The following is an 18,839-nucleotide window of genomic DNA, read 5'->3' on the forward strand; positions in this document are numbered from 1 at the left end:
CTCTGTTAATATTACTATGTGGGGTTTACATATTATAAGATATTATTACATATTATAAAATACTTATTACAAAGAAGGCCACCAGTATGCCTAGGCATTTCGGAAAGACTAATACTAGCTCTTACTCTATACTGACACAGGATATGGATCATACGGGTATTATGATTAGGTAATTGCAGTGACTAACTAGATTTACAAAATTGGAGTAGTTCAAAATAATTAAGAACTTAACAATTAGTTTATCTATTAATGTAAATGGTCTCGTTTTGGCATGAAACAGCTTCTATACTGGAGTGTCTTAGTCAAACTTATGACTAGCTTAAGAATTATGAAGAAATAGCTGTATTCAGAAATTTATGTTTATAGTCATGTGTAGATTTTGGGGAGTCACAGATTTCAATAAATGTATTTTGTTTCGGATATGTGCAAGATAGTGAACAGTATTTAGAAAAGGCTAAAGAGGTTTTTGTGGCATTTATGGATTTGGAAAAGGTGTATGACAGGGTAGATAGGGGGGGCAATGTGGCAAATGTTGCAGGTGTATGGTGTAGGAGGTAGGTTACTGAAAGAAGTGAAGAGTTTTTACGAGGATAGTGAGGCTCAAGTTAGAGTATGTAGGAAAGAGGGAGATTATTTCCCAGTAAAAGTAGACCTTAGACAAGGATGTGTGATGCCACCATGGTTGTTTAATATATTTGTAGATGGGGTTGTAAGAGAAGTAAATGCGAGGGTCTTGGCAAGAGGCGTGGAGTTAAAAGATAAAGAATCACACATAAAGTGGGAGTTGTCACAGTTGCTCTTTGCTGATGACACTGTGCTCTTGGGAGATTCTGAAGAGAAGTTGCAGAGGTTGGTGGATGAATTTGGTAGGGTATGCAGAAGAAGAAAATTAAAAGTGAATATAGGAAAGAGTAAGGTTATGAGGATAACAAAAAGATTAGGTGATGAAAGATTGGATATCAGATTGGAGGGAGAGAGTATGGAGGAGGTGAATGTATTCAGATATTTGGGAGTGGACGTGTCAGCGGATGGGTCTATGAAAGATGAGGTGAATCATAGAATTGATGAGGGGAAAAGGGTGAGCGGTGCACTTAGGAGTCTGTGGAGACAAAGAACTTTGTCCTTGGAGGCAAAGAGGGGAATGTATGAGAGTATAGTTTTACCAATGCTCTTATATGGGTGTGAAGCATGGGTGATGAATGTTGCAGCCAGGAGAAGGCTGGAGGCAGTGGAGATGTCATGTCTGAGGGCAATGTGTGGTGTGAATATAATGCAGAGAATTCGTAGTTTGGAAGTTAGGAGGAGGTGCGGGATTGCCAAAACTGTTGTCCAGAGGGCTGAGGAAGGGTTGTTGAGGTGGTTCGGACATGTAGAGAGAATGGAGTGAAACAGAATGACTTCAAGAGTGTATCAGTCTGTAGTGGAAGGAAGGCGGGGTAGGGGTCGGCCTAGCAAAGGTTGGAGGGAGGGGGCTTGGACTTCCAGCAGGCATGCGTGAGCGTGTTTGATAGGAGTGAATGGAGACAAATGGTTTTTAATACTTGACGTGCTGTTGGAGTGTGAGCAAAGTAACATTTATGAAGGGATTCAGAGAAACCGGCAGGCCAGACTTGAGTCCTGGAGATGGGAAGTACAGTGCCTGCACTCTGAAGGAGGGGTGTCAATGTTGCAGTTTAAAAACTGTAGTGTAAAGCACCCTTCTGGCAAGACAGTGATGGAGTGAATGATGGTGAAAGTTTTTCTTTTTCGGGCCACCCTGCCTTGGTGTGAATCGGCCAGTGTGTTAATTAAAAATAAATAATAATGTGCAAGATAAGGTAGGGCTCCTATATTGAAATGTCTTAGTCAAACTTATGACTAGCTTAAGAATTATGATGCAATAGCTGTATTCAGAATTTTATGTTTACAGTCATGTGTAAATTAGGGGAAATTGCAGATATCAATAAGTGTATTCTGCTTTGGATATGTGCAAGATAAAGTAGTTTTCATGTGGTTAGCTACCGGTGGGATATGTAGCCTGGAGTTTACCTGGAGAGAGCTCCGGGGGTCAACGCCCCTGCGGCCCGGTCTGTGACCAGGCCTCCTGGTGGATCAGAGCCTGATCAACCAGGCTGTTGCTGCTGGCTGCATGCAAACCAACGTACGAGCCACAGCCCGGCTGGTCAGGAACCGACTTTAGGTGCTTCTCCAGTGCCAGCTTGAAGACTGCCAGGGGTCTGTTGGTAATCCCCCTTATATATGCTGGGAGGCAGTTGAACAGTCTCGGGCCCCTGTAAGGGAGATAAGATGTTTTTTTAATGGTGCTTTTGAAAAATGATGGTTTTGTCTGCAGTTCTAGAGTTTTCAGCCAGGGAGTTTCAGATTTTAGGCCCTTTTATGTACATTGAATTTTATATAGATTTAGCCGGACACGGGAAATGTCAAAGAAATGTTTGTGTCTGGTATCATGTCTATGGGTCCTGTCACAACTATCAAGAAAGTGTTTTAGTTCAGGGTTAATATTGGAATTTATGGTTCTGTAGGTGTAGATTGCAGAGTAGTAAGTGTGAATGTTCTGAACAGTGACTAAGTTTAGGTCTTTGAAGAGTGGGGGGGGGGAGGTGTTGCCTAGCATTGAATTACATGATAATTCTTACTGCGGCTTTTTGTTGGGTTATTATTGACTTTAGGTGGGTAATTGCTGTTAATCCCCAAACACAAATGGCATATGTGAGGTAGGGATAGATGAGTGAATAGTATAGTGTGAGTAGGGCTGATTGTGGTATGTAGTAACGTATCTTAGAGAGGATCCCAACAGTTTGGGATACTTTTTTGTTATGTGTTGGATATGTGTGCTGAATTTCAGGGTGCTGTCAAGGTGTAGGCCTAGGAATTTGCCCTCGTTATGTTTAGCAATAGGAGTGTTGTCGATCTTAATGTTAAGTTGTGGGACACCTGCTCTTTTACCAAACATTATATAGAAAGTTTTAATAATGTCGAGTGCCACTCAAGTGGCTAGTTTATTGTGCACCCCATATCCATCCTGTGGATGGTAGCGCAAGAGCATATGGATACACAAAAGGCCTAGGAACTAGCCCCCAAAAGGGTTAACAGGAGTACATATGGATTTATATCTGCATATTTATGATTCACTTATCTGTTGCAAGCAAATTTAAGATATTTGCTTAGTACCTGATCAGCCGGGCTGTGGCTCGTACGTTGGTTTGCGTGCAGCCAGCAGTAACAGCCTGGTTGATCAGGCTCTGATCCACCAGGAGGCCTGGTCACAGACCGGGCCGCGGGGGCGTTGATCCCCGGAACTCTCTCCAGGTAAACTCCAGTATATCTGGTATCTTATTTTCATTAATAAGATATCTTGACATGTCACATGAGTTATTACTATACTGTCTGTCTCTGTATTCCTCAATAAGTGGACAATTAAGCACATAGTGTTCAAGACAGTGACCATATGCCTGATCACATTATTTGCATTTAGTTTGATCATCATCTGTGTGTCTCCCAAACTGCCAGAAGTACTTGGCCACTACATCAGTCAGTCTGTTCACATTGCAAGTTGCTCCATATACTTACCTAAGTTCATGTTATCATAGTGGGTTATAGATCTACTCAGGCTTCTAACTGCATTCCCATAACAATTATTTTCATTATTTACTTCTCTCCTAATATTATTCCTAATGTTAGACACAGTTATACCAAAGCTATATTCTACATTCTCCTTCTGGGTACTCTTCTTGGCTAACATTTCACCTTTATGATGAAGGAGTAATCCAATGTGTGATGGGATCCATAACAATTGTACATTAATTCCTTTATCACTGATTTTTGAGTATCTATACCTGGCTTCTCCAATGAGCATATTGTTGGAGTCATTATATGATTTAAGAGCATTCAGTGATAACGTAGAATCAGTAATGATGAGAGAGTCAAGCTCAGTGTCATGAGTTAGCTTTAGCGCCATTAGGATTGCAAACAATTCAGTTTGCAATGTAGACGCCCAGTTGTTAATTCTTATGCCTGGAGTTTACCTGGAGAGGGTTTCGGGGATCAACGCCCCCACGGCCCGGTCTGTGAGCAGGTCTTATGGTGGATCAGGGTCTGATCAACCAGGCTGTTACTGCTGGCCGCACGCAAGGTGACGTAATATATACAGACTTTGCAAAAGCCTTCGACAAGTGTGATCATGGCGTAATAGCGCACAAAATGCGTGCTAAAGGAATAACAGGAAAAGTCGGTCAATGGATCTATAATTTCCTAACAGAACACAGAGAGTAGTCGTCAACAGAGTAAAGTCCGAGGCAGCTACGGTGAAAAGCTCTGTTCCACAAGGCACAGTACTCGCTCCCATCTTGTTCCTCATCCTCATGTCCGACATAGACAAGGATGTCAGCCACAGCACCGTGTCTTCCTTTGCAGATGACACCCGAATCTGCATGACAGTGTCTTCCATTGCAGACACTGCAAGGCTCCAGGCGGACATCAACCGAATCTTTCAGTGGGCTGCAGAAAACAATATGAAGTTCAACGATGAGAAATTTCAATTACTCAGATATGGTAAACATGAGGAAATTAAATCTTCATCAGAGTACAAAACAAATTCTGGCCACAAAATAGAGTGAAACACCAACGTCAAAGACCTGGGAGTGATCATGTCGGAGGATCTCACCTTCAAGGACCATAACATTGTATCAATCGCATCTGCTAGAAAAATGACAAGATGGATAATGAGAACCTTCAAAACTAGGGAGGCCAAGCCCATGATGACACTCTTCAGGTCACTTGTTCTATCTAGGCTGGAATATTGCTGCACACTAACAGCACCTTTCAAGGCAGGTGAAATTGCTGACCTAGAAAATGTACAGAGAACCTTCACGGCGCGCATAACGGAGATAAAACACCTCAATTACTGGGAGCGCTTATGTTATGGTCCTTGAAGGTGAGATCCTCCGACATGATCACTCCCAGGTCTTTGACGATAGTTTTTCGCTCTATTTTGTGGCTGGAATTTTTTTTATACTCTGATGAAGTTTTAATTTACTCATGTTTACCATATCACTCCCAGGTCCTTCACATTACTTTTCCGCTCTGTTGTATGGTTAGAATTTGTGGTATACCCTGACACATTTTTAATTTCTTCAAGTTTTTCATATCTGAGTAGTTGAAATTTCTCATCGTTGAGCTTCATATTGTTTTGAGTGGCCCATTCGAAGATTTGGTTCATGTCCGCTTGGAGTCTCGCAGTGTCTTTGATGGAGGTCACTGCCATGGTGATCCGGGTGTCATCCGCAAAGGAAGGACACGGAGCTATGGCTTACATCTCTATGTCAGAAATGAGGATGAGGAATAGAATGGGAGTGTGGAAAATACTGTATATATTTTCCGGAAATACGGTAATTTATAGGTAAATACATGCCCTATATTGTATTTTTAAAAGAAGTATGATATCGAAAATGGGAAACCTGCGGCTGGGGGAGTGAGTCGCCATTTTGTGGTTTTGAATTGGATACAACGTTAATGTAATGGGAAGAATTTTTCGTGCTCTAGATGTTAAAATTGGATTGACACCTCTCAAATAGGAGGCGAAATTGTTGGATGTGCATTCCTGCATAACTTGAGATATCAGGCGACTGGACAAGACAGCTCCAGGAACCTCAGATAAGTCTTATGTAGTACCCTGGCCAGTGTTATTTTCATAGATAAACAGTGAGGTTTTCTGAGTATGATACACATTAATCTCCAGTCAAATTGGTGAGTGTTATGATTAAGATATATTCTCCTTCTGTTGTATAAATGTGTGTGTGTGTATATATATATATACTGTATGTATATATATATATATATATATATATATATATATATATATATATATATATATATACAGGAGGGCCCCGCTTTACGGCGTTTCGCTTTACGGCGTTCCACTAATACGGACATTTCAAATTATGACCAAAACTCGCTATACGGCTCCCCCCACCTGTCTTTCTAATACGGTCACAGTGGCCCACCGAGTTTGTTTACATTCTCCCTGAGCACATCTCCTTATTATGTCTGGAAACTTTCCAAAATTTCAAGTGTTTTAAAGTTATTTTATATTTTATATGTATTGTACTTGATAATTAAACTTGTGTACACCTGTACCTAAATAAACTTATACACTGTGCTGGCATGTAGGTACACATTAAAATCACTAAGAGTCTCTCTACTCTTGATGCAATAATAATAATAATAATAATAATAATAATAATAATAATAATAATAATAATAGTAATAATAATCTCTTGGGCGCATTAATGTCGCATATTACGTTAATATAGACATTTCCCTTAATCTATCTATGATATTTTTTTCAAAATTATATAAGAAACACATTATGTAACACACAAACATGATACATGCACCCACAGTATAAAAATTTATACAAATATATACGAGATGTTTACCAAACGGTTTGTAGAAGTGTCGGAAGAATTACGTTTTCTCTAGCCCGTCACCTGTTACTAGGGATAACTGTAGAAAAATATTCCTTTCGTATGCCTTCACTTTATAGCTATAATTCTGTACTAACTTGTACACAGTGTAAGAGTATTTGTTTCGTGATTTAATTATTATAATAATAATAAAAATATTATAAGGTAAAAGTTTCACAAACTCTTACAAATGTACATGAATGAACTAAAACTGGACACGTATTAATACCGTCTATTTCGCCTGACCGAGTGATCGTCCACAACCTGTTCAGTTTGTTTACGCTGTCTGAGCTCGGTGTATCATTAAATGTTGTATATTACGTTAATATACACATTTTCATTAATCCATCCGTGATATTTTTTTTCAAAATTATATAATAAACACGATACATAACATAAATACATAACAACATATGTGTAGAGAACCTAGGATAACCCAAAAAAGTCAGAGTGACTTACTTCCATTGCCTTCACTCAGAGCATCATTTCTTCTCAAAATGATGTTACATGAGAATGGGAGTGTTCTTCTTTATTTATTCTACCGTATCAATGTAGAGACAACCTGTACACAATGTAACTTGTACACAAACCAGACATGTACACTGTTTACAAAACTTACCTTCGCCTGGTTTGTTTACATAACTTTGCGCCTATCCTCTCTCATGCACTCATTCTTTCTCTCTGGTATGGTAGCCTGGCTGACTACCATACATACCACACTTGATTTTTTACAATAAATACTACTCATCTCACCCTATATTTTAAGGTAAGTAATGAGTGAACTGTATATACATTTTATCGCTCTGGGATGCTTAAATATCATAGAATAGTATGTGTGGGTGGGTTGGCCTGGTATGGTAGCCTGGCTGACTACCATACATACCACACTTGATATTTTACAATAAATACTACTCATCTCACCCTATATTTTAAGGTAAGTAATGAGTGAACTGTATATACATTTTATTGCTCTGGGATGCTTAAATATCATAGAATAGTATGTGTGGGTGGGGTGGCCTGGTATGGTAGCCTGGCTGACACCATACATACCACACTTGATTTCTTACAATAAATACTACTTGTCTCACCCTAGATTAAGACTATAAATATTTTAAGGTAAGTAATGAGTGCACTGTGTGTGTATTGTACTTTTTTATTGTTTTTTGATGCCTGTTTCTATTGCTAACATAATATATGTTAGTGTAAACTTGTTATCTAGTGTTTGTATGCATTTGTAAGTGGAAAAAAAAGGGTGTTCCACTTTACGGCGGTTTCCACTTTATGGTGGTAGCCTGGAACCTAACCCGCCATATAAGTGGGGCCCTCCTGTATATATATGCAAAACAACCACTCTGAAAGAATAGAGAAATTCCAAGCGCTTTCGTGACTACTCACATTATCAAGGAACTATGAAAGTAAAGCATCCAAGGTAGCTATGTAAGGGGTCTGGCCAGCACCTCACTATCAGATCCCACAACGGTTAAACACCTGACGCGCGCCGACCCAACTTGGATAGGTCCTTTGCACAACTCACCCCACAAACTATTCTACCCAAGAAAATTTAAAAATTATTTGTCCAGTGTATTATTAAATTCTTCCCAAATTCTATTAATTATAAATGGATCTAATTTATATAAACCAAAGGAAATATTCATATTGTCAAAACTGCTTTTTATGAAACAAGATTCAATTATATTCCTGTCGACCATGGATTTGCTTGATACTACTTTCTCAACTTTTTGAAAATCAATTGGATGGTTAAAATCTCTTACATGAATAAATAGAGCATTGGAATCTTGTCCAGTTCTAATGCTATATTTATGTTGTTTTAATCTTAGTTCGAGATTTTTACCAGTTTGACCGTAATAAACTTTATCGCAAATTTTACAAGGAATCTTATAGACACATCCATCAGCATTTTGGGGGGAATTCTTTATCAAAAGTTTTTTTACTGTATCAAGATTTTTGAATACAACTTTAATATTAAAAGTCTTAAGAAGAGAAGGCATATCAACCAAGTTTTCATGGTAAGGGAGAACCAACATATTTTTAGTTGAATAAGGCTGGTTGTCCCTTTTTGGATTGTAAAAAGTATTTCTAGCAACTTTAAAAGATTTATCAATTACATTTCTTGGGTATTTTAAATCATTACCTATTTCATAAATTTTGGATATTTCCTCATCTATGAACTCAGGACTACAAATTTGTAAAGCTCTCAAAAACATTGATGAGAAAACAGACAATTTGACTCTATCTTGATGCGAGGAATAATAGTGGACATAGGAACAGTTATTTGTAGGTTTTCTGTAAATTTTAAATTTGAATTCATTATTACCCTTAATAATTAAAACATCTAGAAAAGGCAATGTGTATATTAATTTTGCTATGCCAAATTCTGGCAAGGATTATATTAATTTGTGTAATATTAATTTCGATAAGCCAAGTTTGGCTAAAGGTTTGTATTAATGCACATTTAAAATTATATTATAATTTCTTGCATGTGTAATTGCTAAGCTCAAGTAGCTAGGATTTATTCAAAGGTAAGTTGTATCAGTGTTGCAAGTTGTAATCAGTGTTATTAATTAAGTTGAATTTAATACATTGCATCATGGCTGAAAATGAGGAAATTAATATAGAAGACAAACATATGGAATATAGAGTAAAGAAAGCAGCAATACAGGCTAGAAAAGTTCATGTAACCAAGGCATATAATAAGTGCTTGGAATTAATGAATCAAGAAACTCTGAATACTGATGATTTAAAATTGTATTTAGATGCTTTAGGGAATAGATATGATTCATACAAATTATATTACAACACATATGAAGGAGATTTATTAGTAAACTGTGTAGATGAGACTGAAATAGATCTCATGATTAATCAGTATTATGAATTAGAGGAAAAGATTCTTTCTTGTAAAAGTCAGGCCTTGAATAAATTAAAATGTGTAAACCAGGCAGTTGGTCAGTCTGCTCCAACAAATAATATGTCTTTACCAAAACTCCCAGAATTGTGTTTGCCTGTGTTTAATCCTGGAGAAAATTAGGAGGAATTTTGGTCAATTTTTAAAGCAGCTGTGCATGATAGGAGTGATCTAGCCTGTGTAACTAAATTATTTTACCTCAAAGGACAGGTAAGAGGAGATGCTTACATACTGATACAAGCCTTTCCCAATGTAAATGACTCTTACAAGGAAGCAGTTGACTTGTTGAAAGTCACTTATGGTAATATAGAACGAAGTAGGTTGGATCTAGTGAATATCATTGTTAATTTAAAATCTCCAGATCACAATTACAAAGGTTTACAACAGTTTAGAGTTAAACTGGAGAGCACTCTCAAAACTTTAAGTAATAAATATAATCTGAAGGAATCAGACTGGTTATTGAGTGCCATGGTACAGAATAAATTAAGCTGTAAAACACTTGAATGGCTCTCGAATAAATATCACAAGGGTTATTTTGGTCTGGAGGAAATAAGACTAGGTCTACAAGAATTAATTGTTCAGCTGCAGACCAGCCAACTAACTCATTTTAAAGATGCAACACATAATAACTCTGAGGTATCTGTCAAGTTTCACAAAGGGAGAAATTATCCCAATAGTAATAATCAAAATTCACTTCCTAAAAAGAGTTGCATAGGTGCATATCAAGTAGCAAGAATCAGAAATAATGATTCTCCACTAGGTAAGAAGAATAAGTACCCTCCTAAGAGTAACCCAGTTAATAAGAAACCAGTCAGAGAAAAGAGAGATTGTCTTTTCTGCAAGGGTACTCATTTATCTAAGAATTGCAATGCATACAATTCATGGAATGATAAAGTTGAAAGATTGGAGGAACTTGACAGATGTATCAGATGTTTAGGTAATCACAATGTAAAGGACTGTTATGCCAAATTAAACTTCTGTTATCAATGTCACAAAGGAAGACACCATATAGTCATGTGTAAAGGTCTATATGATAATGTTGATAATGATAATGTTGACAATCCTGACACAACAGTGGCTAATGTAAAAATTGCTGCTAATGTTAATAATGATGGTTTTGCTGAAGTAGCCTTACCTGTGTTACAGGTAAAAATTGATGATAAAAGGCATAAATAAAAAATTGTAAATGCATTACTGGGCCAGGGATCCCAGCGTACTTTCATAAAACGCAAATGTCTTGATGGTGTGAAAGTACAGATGGGAGATCCCACAACTTTAAAATTATCAGGTTTTCTCTCAGACAAAACAGCTCAATTGTATGACACTGTTTATGTAACTGTCAGGTTAGGCAATGAGAAAAAACGTGTTAATGCAGTAATTGTAGATAGACTTCCAGAGAAAATATCTACAGTAGGACTTAGTAAAGCTACAGAAAGACCTTCACATAATGTAAATTTAGCATCTTCTGGTGTAAGTGATGATTCTGTAGGCCCAATAAATATTTTGATTGGTAGTGACTATTATGCCTCCTTTGTAAAGGGTATGGTAAAGAAATGTGGTGTCACCCTTTTGAAGACTGCAGGAGGCCATGTAATGTATGGTAGGATTCCTCGTAATAATAATTCATGACTAGAGGAAACTACAAATACCATAACTGGGTGTCTTACTCATGAAGTCGTGCCCCAGTATAATTCTTCCATAGAGGATGGTGTTGAGCCAGTGCATAAATTGTGGGAATTAGACAGCATTGCAATAAATGTAAATGAAGAAAGTCCAGATGATTCTTTTACTCAGGATCAATACCTGAGAGATGTAAAATTTGAATCTGGACAATACTGGGTACGACTTCCGTGGAGACTGAACCATCCAGAATTGCCCACTAATTACAGAATGGCATATGGACAATTAAAGGCTCAGCTCCGCGAACTGAGTAAGACACCAGAATTGTTAACTGCCTATAATAATATAATTGCTGAACAATTAATTAATAAATTTATAGAAGAGGTACCTCCTGAGCAAGCCAAAATTTATGGTCACTATTTGCCACATCACAGAGTGAAGAAGGATTCTAAGACCACTCCTCTGAGAATTGTGTTTAATTGTAGTGCCAGGAGTAACAAAAATGTACCTAGTTTAAATGACTGTTTGATGACAGGTCCGTCGTTGACGGAAAAATTAGGAGATATCTTATTAAATTTCAGAGTGAAGCATTATGCCTTTACGGCTGACATAAGTAAAGCTTTCCTAAGAGTGGGTTTACAAGAGGCTGACCAGGATTGTACCCGCTTCTTATGGCCTGAGAATCCTAGTGACCCACTTAGCCCTCTGAAAACCTTTCGCTTTAGGAGCGTATTATTTAGTGCTACATCCAGTCCATTCCTACTTCAAGCGACAATAAATGCACACCTTAAACGTATGGAAAGTCCATTGAGTAAAGTAATGAGCAAACAATTTTATGTGGACAATTTCCTGGGTGTGACGTCAACTGAAGAGGAACTGTTAATGACTTATGGAGAGGCTAATAAAATACTGCAAAGTGCAAATATGCCTCTGAGGGAATGGAATAGTAATTCGTCCAAATTAAAGGACAAAATAAGTAAAGATTTCCCTGGAGATGAAATGCCAAAATGTAGTAATGTGTTGGGTTTAACTTGGGATACTGAGAGAGATTTGTTAATGTTAAAACCTAATAATTACAGTAGGCCCAATAAATTAACTAAGAGAGTTTTGCTTGCTGAAGTTCCCAAATGTTTTGATCCACTAGGTTTAGTGTCACCCCTTACTATAAGAGGGAAATTATTAATACAGGAAGCATGGAAACTTAAATGTGCTTGGGATGAAATTCTACCTGAGGAATTCATTAACAGGTGGGATGAATTAATTGGTGATTATGAAAAAATTCCAATGATGGAGTTCCCACGCCAGGTGGCCAATCCAAATGGGAAAAATGTACTCCCAATTTTTTGTGATGCTTCAGAATTGGCGTATGGAGCAGTTGCTTACCTTCAGTGTAATAGTGTTATTTCTCTTGTTATGTCTAAGGCTAAAGTGTCTCCAATTAAATCACATACTTTACCTCAGTTGGAATTAACAGCCATTTATGTAGGTGTCAAATTAGCTAATTATATAAGAAATAAGTTGCAGGAGATAAATATTAGCAACACTGTAATTTGGTCTGATAATGAGGTATCCTTACAATGGATTCGTAATGGAAACAGTAAAATTGTGTACGTACAAAACAGAGTCGCTGAAATTAATCAGATGCAAGAGAAGTATAATAGTCTGGGTCAGCATATGTTAACATTTAATCATATACCTGGTGAGGAGAATCCAGCTGATTTCTTGTCTCGAGGTTTACCTTATGCTAAATTTGTAAATGCTGTATCATGGTTTAAAGGACCGAGCTGGCTGGTAAATAAAGCTAATTGGCCTGTACAAAAGGCGTATATTGCTCCTGTTGAAATTACTGTGACCACCGCTCCAATTGTTTGTCCTTCCTTAGCCAATGATATTTATAGGTATTCTTCTTTACCCAAACTAATCAATGTAACTAAGTTGGTGTTTAAATTTCTAAACAAGATGAATATTTCATTTAAGTTTTCACATCCTCTTGGATATTGGATAAAGAGGGTACAGGAGGAAATCTATGGAAATGAGATTAAATTGATGATGGAAAGAAAAATTGTGAAAGGTTCCTTAATAGAGAAATTGGGGCTGTATTTAGAGAACAATGTAATTAGGTGCAGAGGTAGGTTACAAAATGCTGTATTGGGTGATTATGCTAAACACCCTATCTTACTGCCCAAAACTTATCATCTAACAAATTTAATTGTTCTAAATGCCCATAAAAATGTAATGTATGGTGGGGTACAAGATACCTTAAATTGTATTAGGGAAACTTTCTGGATTCCACAAGGACGGCAAAGTGTAAAAAGGGTGCTTAAATCTTGTGTAATATGTCGCCGTGTGGATGCCAGATCCTATATGTACCCAGGTCCTCCACCATTGTTAAATGAGCAATTTGAGTCGTTTGCCAACGAACTCCGGCCGGCCGCAGTATGGAATATACTGTATATATTTTCCGGAAATACGGTAATTTATAGGTAAATAGATGCCCTATATTGTATTTTTAAAAGAAGCATGATATCAAAAATGGGAAACCTGCGGCTGGGGGAGTGAGTCGCCATTTTGTGGTTTTGAATTGGATACAACGTTAATGTAATGGGAAGAATTTTTTGTGCTCTAGAAGTTAAAATTGGATTGACACCTCTCAAATAGGAGGCGAAATTGTTGGATGTGCATTCCTGCATAACTTGAGATATCAGGCGACTGGACAAGACAGCTCCAGGAACCTCAGATAAGTCTTATGTAGTAACCTGGCCAGTGTTATTTTCATAGATAGACAGTGAGGTTTTCTGAGTATGATACACATTAATCTCCAGTCAAATTGGTGAGTGTTATGATTAAGATATATTCTCCTTCTGTTGTATAAATGTGTGTGTATATATATATATATATATATATATATATATATATATATATATATATATATATATATATATATACATATAATCATTTATTATTTTAATATACAGTCCACAAATTTATATATTTAACAGCATTCCTGGTGATGTATTTTTCATTTGTAATTAATAGGTCCAGAGCAACTTGTGGATATGACAGTGGTAGGTATCGAAGGGGGACATTTTTTGCGACCTAGGTGTCCCAAATTCCTACATGTCTAACTGATAAATAATAATTATCTTTTCATTTACTGTTATGTATATAATGATACATTCAGATAAATGCAATTTTCCACAGGGAGCGAGTACTGTGCCTTGTGGAACAGAGTTTTTTACCGTGGCTGCCTGGGACTTTACTCTTTTTACTATTACTCTTTGTGTTCTATTTGTCAGGAAGTTGTAGATCCATTTACCAACTTTTCCCGTTATTCCTTTATCCCGCACTTTGTGTGCTATTACACCATGGTCACACTTGTCGAAAGCTTTTGCAAAGTCTGTATATACATAGCCCCACTCCACAAAGGGGGCAGTAAAGCAACAGCAAAGAACTACAGACCAATAGCACTAACATCCCATATCATAAAAATCTTTGAAAGGGTCCTAAGAAGCAAGATCACCACCCATCTAGAAACCCATCAGTTACACAACCCAGGGCAACATGGGTTTAGAACAGGTCGCTCCTGTCTGTCTCAACTACTGGATCACTACGACAAGGTCCTAAATGCACTAGAAGACAAAAAGAATGCAGATGTAATATATACAGACTTTGCAAAAGCCTTCGACAAGTGTGACCATGGCGTAATAGCGCACAAAATGCGCGCTAAAGGAATAACAGGAAAAGTCGGTCGATGGATCTATAATTTCCTCACTAACAGAACACAGAGAGTAGTCGTCAACAGAGTAAAGTCCGAGGCAGCTACGGTGAAAAGCTCTGTTCCACAAGGCACAGTACTAGCTCCCATCTTGTTCCTCATCCTCATATCCGACATAGACAAGGATGTCAGCCACAGCACCGTGTCTTCCTTTGCAGATGACACCCGAATCTGCATGACAGTGTCTTCCATTGCAGACACTGCAAGGCTCCAGGCGGACATCAACCAAATCTTTCAGTGGGCTGCAGAAAACAATATGAAGTTCAACGATGAGAAATTTCAATTACTCAGATATGGTAAACATGAGGAAATTAAATCTTCATCAGAGTACAAAACAAATTCTGGCCACAAAATAGAGCGAAACACCAACGTCAAAGACCTGGGAGTGATTATGTCGGAGGATCTCACCTTCAAGGACCATAACATTGTATCAATCGCATCTGCTAGAAAAATGACAGGATGGATAATGAGAACCTTCAAAACTAGGGAGGCCAAGCCCATGATGACACTCTTCAGGTCACTTGTTCTATCTAGGCTGGAATATTGCTGCACTCTAACAGCACCTTTCAAGGCAGGTGAAATTGCCGACCTAGAAAATGTACAGAGAACTTTCACGGCGCGCATAACGGAGATAAAACACCTCAATTACTGGGAGCGCTTGAGGTTTCTAAACCTGTATTCCCTGGAACGCAGGAGGGAGAGGTACATGATTATATACACCTGGAAAATCCTAGAGGGACTAGTACCGAACTTGCACACGAAAATCACTCACTACGAAAGCAAAAGACTTGGCAGACGATGCACCATCCCCCCAATGAAAAGCAGGGGTGTCACTAGCACGTTAAGAGACCATACAATAAGTGTCAGGGGCCCGAGACTGTTCAACTGCCTCCCAGCACACATAAGGGGGATTACCAACAGACCCCTGGCAGTCTTCAAGCTGGCACTGGACAAGCACCTAAAGTCAGTTCCTGATCAGCCGGGCTGTGGCTCGTACGTTGGTTTGCGTGCAGCCAGCAGCAACAGCCTGGTTGATCAGGCGCTGATCCACCAGGAGGCCTGGTCACAGACCGGGCCGCGGGGGCGTTGACCCCCGAAACTCTCTCCAGGTAAACTCCAGGTAATACTATATCTGTATTTTGTTTATCATCTACAGCATCCAGGACCTTGTCATAGTGGTCCAGTAGCTGGGACAGGCAGGAGCCACCTGCTCTAAATCTGTGCTGCCTTGGGTTGTGTAACTGATGGGTATCTAGGTGGTTGGTGATCTTGCTTCTTAGAACCCTCTCAAATATTTTTATTATATGTGATGTTAGTGCTATCAGTATCAGGCTCTGGTGGCCTGGTGGTTAACGCTCTCGCTTCACACGGCGAGGGCCTGGGTTCGATTCCCAGCCAGAGTAGAAACATTGGGCGTGTTTCTTTCCACCTGTTGTCTATGTTCCCCATCAGTAAAATGGGTACCTGGGTGTTAGTTGACTGGCGTGGGTCGCATCCTGGGACACTGACCTAATTTGCCCGAGATGCTCAGCATAACAAGTGGCTTTCTATGTAGTAGTATGTCATTGTTGTCAGCTAGGACTGTATACCATGTACATGTACTTGTAGTAAATAAAGATTATTATTATTATTATTATTATTATTATTTCTTTGCAATTTCTTTACTGCCACCTTTGTGGAGTGGGGCTGTCTGTTGGTTTTAGTGTGTGCGGGATGACCCCTGTGTCCATACTCCCTCTCCATAAAATGCTGAAGGCATGCGATAGGGGCTTCTTCCAGTTCTTGATGAACATGGAGTTCCACGAGTCTGAACCTGGGGCAGAGTGCATGGGCATGTCATTAGTTGCCTCTTCAAAGTCTTGTGGAGTTAGAAAAATATCCGAGATTTTTGGGATGACCAAATTTTGGGTTTCGTTCATAAAGAATTCATTCGGATTTTCGACCTATAGTCACTCTGTCTGACCTTTTTGGGTTATTCTAGGTTCTCTACACATATGCTGCTATGTATGGTAATCTGTGTAACTGTATTTGTGTATACCAGAATAAACTTACTTACTTGCTGTGGCTCAACACAGAAGAAGAAGAAGAAGAAGAAGAAGAAGAAGAAGAAGAAGAAGAAGAAGAAGAAGAAAAGAAGAAAAGAAGAGAAGAAGAGAAGAAGAGAAGAAGAAAAGAAGAAGACGACGACGACGATTATTATTATTATTATTATTATTATTATTATTATTATTATTATTATTATTATTATTATTATTATTATTATCCATCAGTGTACATAACTTGTGAAAATTTGTGTGGACTGCCTCCAAGTGAGTCGCCTACCCTGGCAAACTCTGTTGACACCGAGCTCTGAGGTGGGTACCTCAGCCTCACAAGTGGCTTATAGGACAGATTTTCACAAATGATTGATGTTGCAAGAAAATTCGCCTGCAGGCACGTATAAAGGACTAACTTACTTGGTGTTGCAGCATATATCCTGATTTTCAACTTCCTAAGCCTAGCTTTAGCCCCTTTGGACTTCCCCTCAGAAACCACGTGCAACCGGGAGCCTTAATTCCTGCAATATTCAATCGTAATTAGTGTCCTGTCTGCACCTCAGAAATTCCTATATCCAAGAGGGTATGTATCCCCTAGTATAACTATGCAGACTCAGACACTAGCTTCCAGACTGCTCTGAGACACTGGTACTTACTGGGCATGCTCTGCCTGGAGAGTTTACCTGGAGAGAGTTTCGGGGGTCAACGCCCCCGCGGCCCGGTCTGTGACCAGGCCAGCTGCAACACAGGCCCACAGATAAACTCAACTCACAATCTCCCCAGACACTGGCCAGAAATCTACGAGAAACAGTGGAGGTCTTGTCTTACTGTATGGGCCTGACGGAGGAGGTCATCTACGGTACATCGAGGTGCCTCTAACAGATTTCCCCAGGTCTCAGATGTGAAGACACGTGGGGGGCACCGTCTGCTGATCACGGCACGTCTTGTCCAGTTGGTACCAGTGTCTCAGAGCAGTCTGGAAGCTAGTGTCTGAGTCTGCATAGTTATACTAGGGGATACATACCCTCTTGGATATAGGAATTTCTGAGGTGCAGGCAGGACACTAATTACGATTGAATATTGCAGGAATTAAGGCTCCCGGTTGCACGTGGTTTCTGAGGGGAAGTCCAAAGGGGCTAAAGCTAGGCTTAGGAAGTTGAAAATCAGGATATATGCTGCAACACCAAGTAAGTTAGTCCTTTATACGTGCATGCAGGCGAATTTTCTTGCAACATCAATCATTTGTGAAAATCTGTCCTATAAGCCACTTGTGAGGCTGAGGTACCCACCTCAGAGCTCGGTGTCAACAGAGTTTGCCAGGGTAGGCGACTCACTTGGAGGCAGTCCACACAAATTTTCACAGAAGTGGTCCTTTGAAGGACGCTATTCTGTCTTTGTGACCAGATCTAGTTCATTACCTTTGTAACTTGCTCAGCTATCAAAACTTTGGAGTCCAGTCCCTGGACCAATTATGTACCTCTGTAATCTTTTGACTACCGCCCACAGGATGGGTATGGGGTGCATAATAAACATATTAAACTAACTAACTAACTGACCCGCGCCTCGTCATTCAAGCTAGGGCTGCCAGTTCTCCCTAGCTAATTTATCCTAGTGTTTGCCTACATTATCGGCCTATTACTACCTATGTTAAGGTCTTAGGTCTCCATTATTATTATCTACAGTTGCCTTAGTAACCTAATGTTAATATACTAACAGTAAAACTACCTACTCCTTCCCTGAAGAATAAATCTATAAATTAAATACATGCCTACCAAGAATCCATCGCCGACCAGAGAGGATGCTTTCATGTTTGGGTGGGGTATAAGGGCCATCCAGCTCAGCCGTCCCGTACGGCCATGCTGGATCTGTCCTGTGGAACTTTAAGGACCAAATAAATTTCCACATAACTTGTGATAACTTATTACTTCCAGCTAGGCGAGAAATTTCTTCTTGAGTAGTTGCTTTAACAAGTGATTTAAGGAAAGGATTACTAGCAATGAGCTTCTTGGGAGGGACTTGCA

The 18,839-nt window shown here is 39.0% G+C and overlaps 1 long non-coding RNA gene across 1 annotated transcript in view; it reads right to left on the bottom strand.

Moving 5' to 3' along the window:
* The window catches only part of LOC138852344 (uncharacterized), a 48,357-nt gene extending 29,732 nt beyond the window's left edge, over positions 1–18,625 (bottom strand). Inside the window, exons 1-2 of the long non-coding RNA XR_011391673.1 lie at positions 18,591–18,625; positions 2,029–2,270 (exon numbers count right to left, since the gene is read on the bottom strand). This is a non-coding gene — a long non-coding RNA (uncharacterized lncRNA). The remainder of the gene's footprint in view (positions 1–2,028; positions 2,271–18,590) is intronic.
* Positions 18,626–18,839: the final 214 nt, after the last annotated feature.

Source organism: Cherax quadricarinatus, chromosome 7 (genome assembly GCF_038502225.1).
Source record: "Cherax quadricarinatus isolate ZL_2023a chromosome 7, ASM3850222v1, whole genome shotgun sequence".
NCBI classification, from domain to species: domain Eukaryota; kingdom Metazoa; phylum Arthropoda; class Malacostraca; order Decapoda; family Parastacidae; genus Cherax; species Cherax quadricarinatus.